This window comes from Eutrigla gurnardus (assembly GCF_963514095.1).
Source record: "Eutrigla gurnardus genome assembly, chromosome: 9".
Lineage (NCBI taxonomy): Eukaryota > Metazoa > Chordata > Actinopteri > Perciformes > Triglidae > Eutrigla > Eutrigla gurnardus.
In genome coordinates, this window is record NC_139923.1 from 24,318,545 (window position 1) to 24,332,438 (window position 13,894).

Here is a 13,894-nt window from a genome sequence, read left to right on the forward strand (position 1 = left end):
TCTGCTATTTTTCACCCACTTCCTTTCCATTCACAAGCTGATGGCGGCGCTCACATGAGCCTCGTTCTTAAAGCATTGGGTGAACCATCTGCCTGTAATTACTCCACTGACTTTCTTTCACGGCGCTCGCAATATAGAGGTCATTAAAAGCCAGTGCCTTAAAGATCAAACACTGGCACGTTGTTCTGTCGTTAAATTTAGCGTACAAATTAAAGTCTCACTTCATTTAAATGGACTTTATTGATAAATTGAGCCGGACGGCAGTCAGAGAGATATTAGTCAGGCGTCCTTCCACATCATCACTGGCTTTCATGATGTTTTGCCATTTCAGTCACACAGCTGGATTAATAAATGCATAATTCTCATGCAAGTTTTTTTTTATTGTAATTTCTTGGCCTGGCAAAGTTTAATTTCCGTGTGTGTGTGTGTGTGTGTAGGTGTAGGTGTGTGTTTGGAGATAGTTTTCGTCCTTATTACACGGAAATCGAAAGTTAATTAAAAACAAAGCAGCAGAGTTTTAGGAGCTCAAGTGTTGCTTGTTTGTTGTTTTCCTCCTCCTTGATCAGTTAAACAGAAAGCATTAACAGACCATTTGTGGGACGCCGTAAAGCACATATCCGGAATGACTTCCAAGAATGATACGCGATATAAACGACTGGCAAAGAGAGACTACATTAGGATCACTTTGGAGATTCTTTATAGTTCTTACTTTAATATGTGAAAGTAGTGGATGGGGAACAGTGCACATCCACCACCATGTATACGACTGATCATCAGCGGGCTGTTAATGTGCACGGAGATGCATTCTCACATTTGAAGTTTTTGCCTCAGGATTAAAACTGGATGAGCAAAGTATGAAATGATTTAAATATGACTCATGTTATTTATAATTTAAACAAACTTGACTTGGGACTTCATTTTGATGCCTTTCCAAGCTTTTCCTGCAGGAAAAGAGTGCGTCAAGTAACTGTGTTGAGAAACACTGAATGCGTTTTTATTTTATTTTATTTTAGTTAAGAAAAGGAGTTCATCTTCTGCACTATATCAAGGCAAATGATATAAGGTTGCAAAGTCATTTTTACTTGTACAATCACTAATTCAGTTGCTCCCTTTTGTCTGAGGTGTCACTGTAAATCAATAGGTTTTCAATCCTTTTCTTTGTAATGGTGCCCGCCTGTTTGGCAGCAGAATCGGTTGTTTTATGGGGAGTGAATGGATGGAGGGAAGAAAGGGAGAACGGAAAGAAAGCATCAATGAATGACTTAATTCTCACAAACAAATGGCCTTTATTTCAGCACCCAGGAGCTTCTCGTTTTGAATGAGCCGAGGGAATTATTCACCGCACAACGTGATAGAAATGCTGAGGTGATAATGTTGCATTTACCAAAAAAGCGCAGGATGTAGCACCCCGTTCACTTGTGCTACTAATCATTGTTAGTGTTCATGAAACGCAGCAGTCGGATGTCAAAGAAGAAAGGACTACGAGAGGACATTAAGCTCTGATTGTACCTCTACGAGACCGTCGAACAGGAAGCATCATTTCCCCACAAGTGGACAGATATCAGACCCTCAGCTGCATCAGAAAGTCAGAGATCCTTGAAAATTAACTGAAGCGAAAAATGTACCATTATTCCTATTTCCCACCTCACCAGATAATCTGGGAACAGGGATCAGGGAATTATGGGTCGTGGCTTAGCTGACGACAGCAGTGCGTTTTGGGTGTATTGTTACTTAAATTGCTCACCAACGGTCATAAGCGAAGCGTGATTCAACAACTGCATGGCTTCGTTGAGTTTCCCTCATCACCATTTCAGTGGATAGTTTATGAGAAATGTGATATTTGCAGAACGGACGTCATTCACATTTTAGGTCCCTCGCTATAAAATCCTGAAGCGAACAAGACAACCTGCCCAGTAAAAGCCTATATCAAGTTCGTGGAGGATTCTTGATTGATTTTCAGCAAGGAGGAGTATAATAACTGTAAGTCGATTAAAGGACAGGTTCAGATTTTAGTCCACATTGAAAGAGTTATTGGGCACTTCAATCATCCCTTTCTGTCTAACTGGCTGTGAGATTCATTCCTAAGAGGAGTCTGACATAGGAGACGCAGGACAAAATACTTGTCTTTTATGGGAACTGTGTGGCCCACAGCATCATGATACCCAGATGTTCAACTAACTAATGTACATTGGTCCTCTATGGATTGGTAGGAGGAACGGTGGATGGGTCAAACACAGGGCCTTTAGTTTTACTGACCACATTATGTCCAGTGACCTAAAACCACTGAGTCACATGATCTTCTGGCCAGTTCAACAAAAAGTGAAGAGTAGGGATGAGACCTCCTTGTTGATTTGGCTCAGATGGACCTCAGTTGAAGTTTTGAGTGGTGACTTTAACCCTGATTTCATGCATTGGAGACGCACCAGTCAATGATCTCAAATCTTGGGAAGTACCCTTATTGGCCGTATTTTCCCAAATCATACAGCTGTGACGTCAGCAGCAGTGTACAAAGAACGTGCTGTGGGTTACACGTCGGACAATCCTCTGGCAGGACACTCGTCCTGTCACCGTGAGGATGCCTAGTCAAGAAATAGTCCAGCACAACCCCCCTCCACCCCACATAAACCCACAACCAACCATCTGCAAAGTAATTGTGCACTACACTCATCGTGCTCCATTTAACAGGGAACAAACAATCCGACTACCTGACATGTCAGAAAACATACTCTACTCCATATTTTTTCTTGCAAACAAGCCTGGTCCCGTCAAACGAGCAAGTCTTACTCTATAATCTCTGCAGTGAATTTCCTCTCGTGGCCCTTCCTCTCACGTCGTCGGCTCTGACCTCCACTCGAGGGTTTCTAAATCGTCCACTAGTGGCGTTCGGCTTGACTTTGCAGAAAACGGTTGCCTTTCAGCCTCCACTCAAGCCTCCGAGCTCCGTTGCTTCACCTCTGCTGCCACCTCAGTAAACCCAAGCGTTTTCCTTTCATACGCCTCGCCTCGTCCGCTGCATCCTCCCAACACACCGTGAGCTTCTCATAATGCACAAACCTGCTGTACTTCCTGACACAACACTGAGTCGGACTTCAAGGTAGGATTTTCTCCAGGACTGGCGCTTTACACAAACACATTCCCATTTCCCCTGGGCCCCTCGCTGCATGCATTCACTGCAAAAGTAATATATTTCTTCCGGTGAGCTAGCAAATTAATTTTTGGGTATTTCCTCTCAGTGGTTTGTTGCCAGGTGCTCTGGGACAGAAAAGACGCCTAAATGTGACAAGAAGAGAGTTCACCTACTGTATCTTCTCAGTGAGATTTAGGGTTAGAGTAGTAGGTCCTCCATATCCCAGGCAGTGTTTCCCCCAGAAAATGTGTTAGTTAAGGTGGTGTCTGTCAGGGGGGGGGGGGATGATGAGCATCACATTAATAGCTACAGATACTGTAAAACACTACAACGACATATGAGTGCATGTCTTATTTTATGAAGTAAAATATAAGTTATGGGTTTACTCAACAGCTTAATAGTTCATAGAAATTCAGGTAGAAATAGGTTAACTCAGAGTTCCACAGCTTATCAAAAACAATCCTCCCCCCACAGGGGGTGTCTCCCCCCCATGTAAATGATTATTGATTTATGAATGAATTGATAGGTGGCTTATTTTTGGCATATATTAATTTCTTTTTGGCCTGGAGGCAAGGGCGTAACTTTGAGTTGAACATTGGGGGGGTTGAGATTTCCGCCTGTGAAGCAGGTGTATATATATATATCTTTGGAGACTATGGTGGGGGGATTGCGATCCTGTAGGGGGGTCCGGGGGCATGCCCCCCGGGAGAAAATTTTAAATAATTTCATTTTAATGCATTTTGGTGAATTCTGAGAAACAAAATATGACATATCAATTACTGACCAATTTCTTACAAACTGCTGGTACTGATACAAATGTTGACATACTAAATGGGGTTGATGAGTTTAAGCATTCAAGAAAAGATGAAAACAAAAATGACTAAAACACAATTTGTTTATTATTATTATTATTATTATAATAATAATAATAATAATAATAATAATAATAATAATAATAATATAAGTGGGTGACTATTCCTCAGCCTTCCTTGGTGTTTTGGTTTTGACTAAAGCCTCGTTCACATACGTCGCCACTCGCCCATCTCTGAGAGACAGCTGTCAATGAATGTGAATGTGTTCTAGTGGAATGTGGTCAGGACAGGCGATGCGATGTGGTCGATCGGAGATAAAATAATTGTAACTTTCTGCGATGTGAGTGAAGCGAGTACCAATCACAATGTAGAATAGAGATGATCGACAGTTGACGTCAACAGAGAGTTCCACAGATAGTTGCCGTTTGAAGTCGCCGGCGGCAGTGAATTTTTTTTTGCCAGCGAGTAGAATTCAGCGAGAAAGCGAGTGGCGAGTAGTGGCGTATGTGAACGGGGCTATACGCACACGCACTGTCGAACTCGCCGGCTGGGGGGGGGGGGGACAAACTAACTTTTGTTCAGTAACATGATTTGACTCGTGAGAGGTGGCACTGGAGCCCTAGCAGTAGCTACCTCCTGTTGGGAAGATACTTTTATTCTTTTGCTTTTTTTCGCGTGCTTTCTTCATACCACCGCTGATGCGGGGAGAGACCGGGAGAGACCGGAGAGACAGTAGAGAAGCGCAGGTCCGGCAAGGTGGGCGAAACCAAATCTCAGAGCGGGAGGGGGCACAGACAAACGTCACTATTTTTACTGGTAAATTGAGAAAATCTACCACACTGTTGTGATTATAATGCTTAACATTCAATATCAATAATTATGATATCAAATTGGGTGGGTTGTGGTGGCTGGTTTGGATTATTGGGTGGGTTGCAACCCACCCATCCCCCCCATAAATTACGGCTATACCTGGAGGCCCTGCCCGGCCTGTACAATGGTAGGGGAAACACTGCGGCGAATAATGCTAGTATATGGATTTTTTTCTTCTTTTTTTTTTAAGACGTTAGTTTAGGCGGCAGCCCTTTGTTGTTAAGGCGGCCGCCTTAACAGGAAAGCGCTGCGGGAAACCCTGCCAGGATTCCCTGTCCTTCATCTCTCCTCTTTCTCCATCCACCTATGAACCTGCCACTTAAATAGCTTAGTGATGTGTGTACAATTTCTCAAATTATGTCATCTATGAAACATATGTAAGTTATCTTCAGACAGTGCCAGGCTAGCTGTTCCCCTTTGTTTCCAGTCTTTGTGCTAAGCTAAGCTACGTGCCTGCTGGCCGTACTTTTGTTACTGAGAGCGGTAAAGATCCTTTCATCCAACTCTTGGCAAGCAAGCAAATACATATTTGTTTCTTAAATGTTTGTACTGTTTTCTAGAACCATCAATGAGAAACCTTTTGTGTGTTTATAGACCGGTTTGATAAAAGTATGCAAACCAACACAGCTGCCTAACAGCAGCTGATGACCTCAAAGCGACGCCTCTAAACTTTGAGAGGCTGCAGTGTGATATTTGATTGTCGAGGCGTCCGTGTTGCTGCACTCAATGTCATTTTGCTGTTTGTTTTCGAAGGCAGCGCTCTCGCCAGATTCAGACACACTGCTGAGGACACATTTTTCTCCCCATCTTCTGTGTTTTCTTTCCACATCAATCACTTTGGGCCGTACGGGTCCCTGCTGAGGTTCAGGATGAGCCCCGAGAAGAGAAAAAGAAATGTAGCAGAGCAGCAGTATGCAGGCAGACTTTTAAATGAACTGCACCGGGGAAAAAAAGCTGAATTTGTGAGTGAGTTGAAGTCGCTCTCACTAAAACACAAGATTGTTATCAGGTGTAATGGACAGAATGAGAAGTGAATCCTACAGAACCTGAAACAGATGAAGATGGCCACAGCTGGCTTGAATTTGGTAATTCACCCACGGGACCTGAGTGTGTAAGTGGTTCTGTCCTTTGGGTTATTTTACTAAAGAAGACTCTAGATACTTTCATTTTGTAGCCTTCAGATGACATTGTCAGGAAATTCAAGGCTTTGCATCCGGTTAATCACAGTTGCAATGACCTCAGCCTTATTTATATGGCTGATATGATTCGATGCCACCCATCTATAAGGTGGAAAACATCTGCGTGATGGCCCCTGACACATTCAAAAGGCTGTGTCACTGTCATTCATCCTTCACTTTGACGTGGCTCGGGGAGTGAGAGGGCCGCTAACCCTGCACGGATAACATAAAGGTAGCTAATGTGACATGGCGTGTGAGTGATTCATATGGACCGCTAACACACTTTCAAATCGTCTTATAGGTGAAGGGAGTCAAAGGACGATTAGCGACCTTGTGCAGACACGTGGCCCGAACTCCAGCAAGAAAAAAAAACACATCCGTGCTTATAGAAGCGGCTCTAAAAGCTCGGAGGCACTTCGTCTCCACGACACGCGTTACTGTCAAACATGCACTAATACCAGCACGCACACACGGGTCACTCATGGGCAGCGACCAAGAGGCGGCATTGTTGGAGAAAATGAAAAGAAAAACAGAAGTCTAATGGCCGAGCAGAGGGGTTCGACCTTGATCTCCCCTCTGATTGGATCAGGCAGCTGAGTGTTTTAGAAAACTCTAGAAGGCAGTTTTCCGTTGGAGGCGTCGGCCCCTCTATTCATACTCAAACCTTCCATCAAGCCCTTGGCTGTAATACTCCAGCCGAGTCAGCATTATATAATGCATATGAGAGTTTCTATTGTGAAAACAGAAGAGACTGTTCTTAATGGCTTTAGTGACGCAAACAGAAAATCAATTATGGACCTAATTACTGGCATGCAGATCAACAATAAGACTGAAGATGATGAAGAGCGAAGTGCTAGTTTCCTGATTGATCGTGTCGGGGGGGGATTAAGTCGCTCAGGAGCAAATTCCTCAAGAGATTTTAGAACAAACCGTGAGTGTGAGGACGGAAATCTCTGAAAGACTTCAGTATCTGAAGAATGGATGGTAAAAATCATAAGCCTATTTTTACCCGTGTGGAGCCTTTTTGCCACAAAGACTGTTGACAGCGTGATATTAAACTATGACAGGCCTCTGGGTGTTCCTGCGCTCATTTCAGCGGAACAAGACACAGCCCGACACAAGGCTAATAAGTCCATGAATTCTCATGTCATTTGGCCCGCTCGCCGCAATTAATAACCTAAAAAGGTTTTTTTTTTTTTGTGCAGTGACGGTCAACCATGTTATAAATTGTCATAATGGCGGTCGCTGGCGTCTTTGTGCTATTCTTTAATTGAAATGCTCTGCACTTCACTTTTGTCTCGCTGGCTTTGGAGCCACAGACGTTGGAGAGAAATGAGGCAATTAGAGCATTTGGAAATCAAGTCAATAATCCATGCAAAGCCTTCATTTAGAGTTTGTCTTTAGTATTTTGAGAAGGATAATCATAATGTAATAAGAGGACTTTTTCTTGCTAAATCTATAGCTTCGGCCTTTAAGGTGGAGGCCCCAGGCAGTTGCCTAACTTGCTAAATGGTAAAGTCTGCCACTAGTGTTTTTTTCCCCCGTGTACCAGACTGTATGACGTCATAACAGGTGTTGCTCAAGACTCAAGGAAGCGCAGCGCCAGGTGTGAAATTGTTTTGAGGCCAAGCATCCGGCTCGTTCTCAACAGGCGAGTTCCCAGCACTGCAATAATAGATTTTCAATGAGTGGGCATCCCTCTCAAAGGCAGCTTCACTTCAAAGAGTTTGACTTTTTAAAAGGCCAATCATTTAAAAAAAAAAAAAAAAAAAAAAAAAAAAATCGAATCACTCTGTGGTGGCTAATTTCCAGCTCTGCTTATGCAGCCAAGTGCATTAAAAGCTGTGCAGATGACGTGCCACAGCCGACCAAGCAGAAAAACAACTGGACTGGACTGGACTGGACTGGACTGGACTGGGCTGGGTGGGGTTGGCCCCCCATTAGGTTAGGACTCTGTGCCTGGGGCCGCAGTGACTTTGCCACCATTAATTACCACTAATGAGTCAAGCATGAATGACTTGAGGTTGAGAGACTGAACGTCCCCTTCATGGGTTTGGGAGGGATACGGGATGCAACGCTGTGATGGGAATGTTGGGAATGCTGGTTAGAGAGGCGTAGCAGCGAGGATTGCATTTAGATGGTGAAGATGAATAATCGCTGAGGGAAGAAGAAGAGTATAAACATGATGAAGAGCGAAGTGCTAGTTTCGTGTCGGGGGGGGGAATTAAGTCACTCAGGAGCAAATTCCTCAAGAGATTTTCCAACAAACCGTGAGTGTGAGGACAGAAATCTCTGGAGCACTCACTTTGAGCAGTGGGTCTTTGAAAGACTTCAGTATCCGTGTTCTGCTGTTTTAAACTAAGTGAACTCCACCTCAGGAACCGAGCGACTTGGCCGTTTCAACAATGAATCCCTTTTTGCGTTTATATTCCTGGCGTGCAGTGTGTACGAATCTCACAAATCTGCAGAGTGAGGCAGGAACAGAGGAAAAGAGGGACACTGTGTGTGTGTGTGTGTGTGTGTGTGTGTGTGTGTGTGTGTGTGTGTGTGTGTGTGTGTGTGTGTGTGTGTGTGTGTGTGTGTGTGCGCGTGTGTGTGTGTGTGTGTGTGTGTGTGTGTGTGTGTGTGTGTGTGTGTGTGTGTTTGGATGTGGAGTGGCTGATCCCTGCCAGCCAGCCTCCTCCACCCTCCGTGCTTCTCACAGCGGAGCCAGTGTGCCTTTGGGCAAAAAGGCTGGGAAAACATGTGGGGGAGAAAAGGCCTGGAGGAGCAGGAGGGAGACCCTGTACCTGAGCCTGCAGCTGACTGGAATCGGTTGACGTGGGGAGGGGAGGGAGGGAGGGGGGATGTGGGGGGTGGATATCGCCAAAAATACGATACCTTCAATATTTGCTTTGGCTCCGTTTGTGTGTTCCCGTTAATGGCCGCACTGTAGGCATTATGGGGTGTGACATTTTTAACCTGCAATAACAGTCCAGCTCCGGGAACACATCCTTGTTTGAAACATTGTGTGTTTCATGCATAATGCATATTATTTTGCTCGAGTTTTATGCATTAGAAGTTTAAGAGGACTTTTTTTTTTTTTTTTTTTTATGAGCATGATTGATTTAGTGAGTGATATCGCAAATTGCTCAATTACAGCTTGGCTCATGTTCATCCCTAAGTATGAAAGCAATCACTCACTCTCAAGACTTAACAAAGGGGACATTGTTTTTTTGTCAGTTACAACTATTTCCATAATAAGCGATACAGTCGAGGTGACGGGCACTCCTTCCCCCCCGAGGTGTTGAGCATTGTTCAAAAATTGAATGATCACATTTCAGATGCGAGCGCTCTCACATTATGAAAGTGACAGGGATTATTTGCTCACAGATGCCCTGAACAGTTCGGGTCATCCCCCCGGAGGAGGTGCCGGTATAGGAGGAAGCAACAGGAGGGGGGGCACACAGCCCCAGGCCTCATCACTCTCTGCCAGGCATGGCCCACTTCAGTGTCTGTGCTACAGGCGGCCACTTTGCAAAGTCAGGATGATAGATTACGCTAGGTGAGTTAAACAATTACAGAGCAATTTGGAGCTCTATGCCTCATAAATTGCCGGTCTCCCATCCCGAAATATCTCGGGCCGGAGCCATGAATCAACATTTGGAAAATGAAAGTCGGATAAAGCGCTCAAGCCATTCTTTGATGTTAATAAATACAATATGAGGAGTTCAAGAGTTTTTATTTTTACTGACAAATACTCGCTTCTGACGTTTTACTTCATGTAGTGGTTATGTTTATTTTAAAAAGGCTTCCAAAACCGTTAAAATGCGGACTTAGATCGATCATACATACAGCTATGAGAAAAATACATATTCAACTGAATTCACAAACAAGCTGATATTGTGTTTTCATAGGAACAGTGAGGAGAGCTTCGTAGCTTTACACTGTGTAGGGTGTTATCATGCAGGTGACTAATAACTGGCTCGTCTGCCCACTCTGAATACAGCAAGCCAGCGTTTATACAAGCAAATGAGCAGCGAGAGAATAGAACACGTGGCTGACGGGACTCTACGGGGACCAAACAAGACGCCGGGGGTCTGGCCTGTTTGCAGTTATCAGATTATTTCCGGCAGTTTGCAGACATGAGACTCCAGGGAGGAGCAGGTGGAAAATGGAGATACATTTTGTGGCTGGCAGTCGGGTGTCATGACTGATATTACGCCTTCAATACATGTGTGTGTGTGTGTGTGTGTAGCATCTGAGACATAATAGAAAGGGTCATGGAGGGAAATATAAGAAGAACATTGAAAGGAGATGAGGAAGTGGCCTGTTTGGAAAGTGCTGTTTGAATGTGGGTCTGTGTGTCGGTTAGCGAGCACCACAGGAGCCACTGGAATGAAACATGGATGAAAAGCGTGACCAGGATACGGCTTGTTATTCCATTATATATATATATACCGTTTTATTCTTAGCATTAACAACCAAAATCATGTTAGTTCATCTCTTACGTTCCAGCTTCCCCACACATTTATACAGACAAGACATAAGTAAATAAAGGCTCAGTCATTTGGGGAACTGTCGTTTTTAGAATATGAGTTTAACAGGAGAAACTGGTGCATATTATAGGGACTATTTTCAGATGGGGATAAATACACAATCTGGTCGTGATGGATTAAAAAAAAAGAGAGAAGAAGACAGTTCCCTTGAAGGAACGTGTCATTGAATGCAGCATTATGGCTCACTGGTGTGTTTTTAATGCAACAATGGATGATTTAATAGTTTGTTTTGGTCTTATTGTGGGATTTTCTTCAAAAATGAGACAGAATAGAACATCACAAGAGTTATCCTTTAACTGTGTGAGCAAGATATTTTTACCCTTTATCCTCCACTGTGTATTAGAAATCCCAGTGTCATCGTTTGTCGTCGCTCCTCACATCCAGCACTTCCTGTGTGATGTTCTTTTGCTTCTAAAAGGTCACATTTTCACCCATTTAATCAGGCATCAACGTGAAGGGGAAGAGCTGGAAATGTAGCAGGTTTTCGGTTACAGGAATGTGCAGTGCACACATTTTAATTAAAATAGAAATTACTGTAAAGAAATACTGGTAAACACTATAAATGGGGCATGAGATTGGTGGTTTGTGTCACACACTTCCTGGGAATACCTTCATCTCACACACACACACACACACATAAAGTAGACACACACACATTGCACACAGGCAGTGACTGTACCTTTTCCTGCCTTAAGGATTTACCGTCTTATCTACTTTGCACTTTGCCTCATATTTACTGGAGCTGAGCTTTCATGTCCGAGAGCATCTTCACTTTAAAAGCTCCCAGTGTTTCCAAGCAGGCGAGGATGTGTGATGTCACCCCCTCAAAAGCACCCAGAGGAAAACAACTCCCATTTAGTCATATCCATTAATTACTCTCAGTGCCCTCAGTGATGAATGAGCAATTACTTCAGAACGTTATTGCGTTGAGCAGGATCGCTGCGTCGCCTCTCTTTGGCAAAAGTTCAGAGGCTTTTCATATTTCGACGCTCCATTCTTGATTTTACTGTAATGCGACAAAACGCACGAACCCACTTTCCCTCCCCGTATCAGATTATATGAGATAATCATAAGGAATAAAATACCCTAGCGTTGCTTTTTTACGACTTTTAAGAGAGGTAGTGCCGGGTGAGCAGAGAGATTACGCCTCAGTGACTTCAGATTTTTCCCCGCTGCCGCTGATTGCCAGCATTGTCTGGAACGCATCCTGCGGGAAGCGTTCGACTCATGGATACTACACAGAGACTTATTACCCTTGACAGAAGGAATGAGATGAAAAGAGAGAAATAATAGTGAAAAGAGCTGCTATACCTCGGGCTGGAATAGCACACAGCCTGCAGGAGGGCTGGTTCTGATTGAGTCGTGCCCTTGTTGTGCGTCGGTCACCCGTCACAAGTCTTCCCTCTGTGTGTGTGTGTGTGTTTGAGTGTGTGCTCTATTGTGTTCTGATGACTTATATAGGATGTACTCGCACATGTTTTTGTTGTTGTTATTTTTAGCTCTTGGTTTCTGTGTGGGGCTGCCTGCGATGATTCAGCAGCCCAAGTCTCTTCTCAGCTGACCTTGCATCTCTTTATCACCTATCTCTCTTTCTCTCTGTACTTTGTTCAAGCATTAGTTAATTGGTACGACGTAGTTCTGCGTCAGCTTTTATTACTTATGAGGAAAAAATGAGCTGTGACACTGTAAACAAAAGTGCATCCAATAAGCGATTCTCAAATCTAAGGTATGGGTGCTGTCATAAGTTGTTTCAAAGTGGGCTTGTACAATACAACGGAGGAGTATCAATCTATGCATTTACACCATTTTTAGAGTTAATTGGATAATAGTTGAAATATCGCAAAAAGTTGTGGAAAAGCTGGCGTATCGCTAAAAGTAACGTACATGTAGCATGTGACTCAAACATCAAGTGAAGCTTCAGCGCTACTGAAGAAGTGAGAACAGCCCCCATTAATATTTAGATACCAGCAGTGGATTGGACTGTGCATTAATTAGCATTTTCATTTGCAGATTAGCTGGAAGTTTGATTAAATTCTAAATGTTGATGAACACCTGAGTCATCAAAGAAATTGGGTTTCCTCATTAATGGACATAATTTCACCTTAAATCTTATGGTGAAAGTCTTTGCAAAGTGCCTAACATTAGCATTCATTAGCAGTTCCAGGCCACCCGGTGGATTAAAGTACAGTTGCTCCACCATTTCCTCACTAACTGTGTGTGTTGGGTGTCGAGCAAGTCGCATCCATTTAATATAGAAATTAGAAATATCGATTAATGCAGCTTTAAGAATCAATTTTGCAAATTAAATCGGCAGTCCTTTCCAAAAGAAATTGCACTTAACTGAAAGAGAAGCGCTCTCTGACTAAAGTGCTGCCAACAGAGACTCAAGTGCAGGATGGGCTCCATCCCACCGGAGTACATTCCTCTGTTTGCTTCTTGATCCCGGTGTCTAATGGACGGCGGCTCCGAGGAGTGTCAACTGTGAGTCGTGACTTCAATCCCGAAAATCGAATCTAATACAAGATCGTACGCATGAAAATCTGAGACGGCGGAATGATTAACTGGATTGTTTGCAGCAGGAGGTGAAGTGTCCTTGAACAAGATGTGGAACAATCGCTGTTGTGTGTCTGAGGCCGACCTCTGACCTCTGCGTGGAGGACGAGTGTCAATAAAGGACCGATATAGCATCGCATCCATGTTTGCATGATTTAAAAGAAGAGGTTTACTGTGATTACAGGAGGCACTTCTTACTGATGATATGAACACAAAACATAAACCCTACAGTCTGAATATATTTCCTGTGGCGTATTACTCAGACTCGTGTGTTGTTGTGCACATCAGGAGGCTTGTGTGTTTCTTTCAGAGCGACACACACTTGGTAGCCTCAGTCGTCTGTGTGAGAGGATCTTCAGCAGACTGTATCCTGAATGTGGTCGCTCAGCAAAAAGAAATATTCAGTTCTAATTGATTTATAACACATTATTCTCTCTGCAGAGCACGTCCCCCTTCAATAACGCATGAAGTATACTTGGGATTAGGGATTTTTTTATGACGTATCATGTTGTGTGTGTCTGCTGTTGTGTGCTTCGGTTGTGTAGGCAACATGGCTAGATATTAGCATTTGTTTGTTTGTGGTTCGTGCAATGTTCCCATGCCTTCTCCCGGACATTTGCATGCGTGCGCACGTATTTATCCTGCAGCCCTGCAGCCCTGCAGCCCTGCTTTATATGGCTGGTATACGAGGCTAACCCATTAAAAACTCACCGCGACCTCAGACCATACTGTGGTCACCTGAGAGCCCAAACCGAGACATAACAACACCCCTTCAACAACCAAAAAAACAAAAAAAGAAAATGCAGTTTCATATTC